This window comes from Chiloscyllium plagiosum, chromosome 11 (genome assembly GCF_004010195.1).
Source record: "Chiloscyllium plagiosum isolate BGI_BamShark_2017 chromosome 11, ASM401019v2, whole genome shotgun sequence".
Lineage (NCBI taxonomy): Eukaryota > Metazoa > Chordata > Chondrichthyes > Orectolobiformes > Hemiscylliidae > Chiloscyllium > Chiloscyllium plagiosum.
In genome coordinates this window covers 93296069-93298295 of record NC_057720.1, presented here as the reverse complement: position 1 = coordinate 93298295, position 2227 = coordinate 93296069, and the positions used below count along the sequence as shown (strand labels likewise).

General features: G+C 55.6%; 1 protein-coding gene across 5 annotated transcripts in view; it reads right to left on the bottom strand.

Moving 5' to 3' along the window:
* Positions 1-2227, bottom strand: part of tnr (tenascin R (restrictin, janusin)) — a 157902-nt gene that overhangs the window by 55745 nt on the left and 99930 nt on the right. The gene's annotated exons all lie outside the window — the stretch shown is intronic.

The window sequence follows — 2227 nt, the reverse complement described above, 5'->3', positions numbered from 1 at the left end:
TCACCCAGCCCTGTACACAGTCCCATCACCCAGCTCGGTACACAGTCCCTTCACCCAGCCCTGTACACAGTCCCATCACCCAGCTCTGTACACAGTCCCTTCACCCAGCCCTTTACACAGCCCCATCACCAAGCTATGTACACAGTCCCATCACCCAGCCCTGTACACAGTCCCTTCATGCAGTCCAGTACACAGCCCCTTCACCCAGCTCAGTACACAGTCCCGTCACCCAGCTCGGTACACAGTGTCTTCACCCAGCTCTGTACACAGTCCCTTCACCCAGTCCAGTACACAGTCTCATCACCCAGCCCTGTACACAGTCCCATCACCCAGCTCGGTACACAGTCCCTTCACCCAGCTCTGTACACAGTGCCTTCACCCAGCTCTGTACACAATCCCTTCACCCAGTCCAGTACACAGTCCCTTCACCCAGCCCCTGTACACAGTCCCTTCACCCAGTCCAGTACACAGCCCCTTCACCCAGCCCTGTACACAGTCCCATCACCCAGCTCTGTACACAGTCCCTTCACCCAGCTCTGTACACAGTCCCTTCACCCAGTCCAGTACACCGTCCCATCACCCAGCTGTGTACACAGTCCCTTCACCCAGCTCTGTACACAGTCCCTTCACCCAGCTCTGTACACAGTCCCTTCACCCAGCCCTTTACACAGCCCCATCACCAAGCTATGTACACAGTCCCATCACCTAGCCCTGTACACAGTCCCTTCACCCAGCCCTGTACACAGTCCCTTCACCCAGCTCTGTACACAGTCCCTTTACCCAGCTCTGTACACAGTCCCTTCACCCAGCCCTGTACACAGTCCCATCACCCAGCCCTGCACACAGTCCCTTCACCCAGCTCTGTACACAGTCCCTTCACCCAGCCCTGTACACAGTCCCTTCACCCAGCTCTTTACACAGTCCCATCACCCAGCTGTGTACACAGCCCCTTCACCCAGCCCTGTACACAGTCCCTTCACCCAGTCCTGTACACAGCCCCTTCACCCAACTCTGTACACAGTCCCTTCACCCAGCTCTGTACACAGTCCCTTCACTCAGCTCTGTACACAGTCCCTTCACCCAGCCCTTTACACAGCCCCATCACCAAGCTATGTACACAGTCCCATCACCTAGCCCTGTACACAGTCCCTTCACCCAGCCCTTTACACAGCCCCTTCACCCAGCTCTGTACACAGTCCCTTCACCCAGCCATGTACACAGTCCCTTCACCCAGCCCTTTACACAGTCCCTTCACCCAGCTCTGTACACAGTCCCTTCACCCAGCCATGTACACAGTCCCTTCACCCAGCCCTGTACACAGCCCCTTCACCCAGCTCTGTACACAGTCCCTTCACCCAGCCATGTACACAGTCCCTTCACCCAGCCCTTTACACAGTCCCTTCACCCAGCTCTGTACACAGTCCCTTCACCCAGCCATGTACACAGTCCCTTCACCCAGCTCTGTACACAGTCCCTTCACCCAGCTCTGTACACAGCCCCTTTACCCTGCTCTGTACACAGTCCCTTCACCCAGCCATGTACACAGCCCCATCACCCAGCTCTGTACACAGCCCCTTCACCCAGCTCTGTACACAGTCCCTTCACCCAGCTCTGTACACAGCCCCTTCACCCAGCCCTTTACACAGCCCCATCACCCAGCTCTGTACACAGTCCCATCACCCAGCTCTGTACACAGTCCCTTCACCCAGCCCTTTACACAGTTCCTTCACCCAGCTCAGTACACAACCCCTTCCCCCAGCCCTGTATACAGTCCCTTCACCCAGCTCTTTACACAGTCCCTTCGCCAGTCTGGTGCACAAACTTCCAAGTATGGCCTCACTGAAGTTCTATACAGTTTCAAAAGGACATAGACAGGTTGTTGATATGGATGGTCAGAGTCAATAAGCTGTAGTGCTGGAAAAGGCAGAGCAGGCCTGGCAGCGTCTGAGGAGGAAGAGAGTCGACATTTTGGGCTTAACCCTTTTTCAGGACTGGGGAGCGGGAAGGGGGCTGAGAAATAAAAATGGGGGGGAGTGGAGGTTGGGGAATGACCAGGGGGTTGCAGTTCGAATGGGACTTGATGAGATACGCTGTGGAGGGAGAGGGTAAGTGATATAGTGTGGCCTGCAGTATGGTGGTGATATAGTGAGGCCTGCAGTATGATGGTGATATAGTGAAGCCTGCAGTATGGTGGTGATATAGTGAGGCCTGCAGTATGCTGGTGATA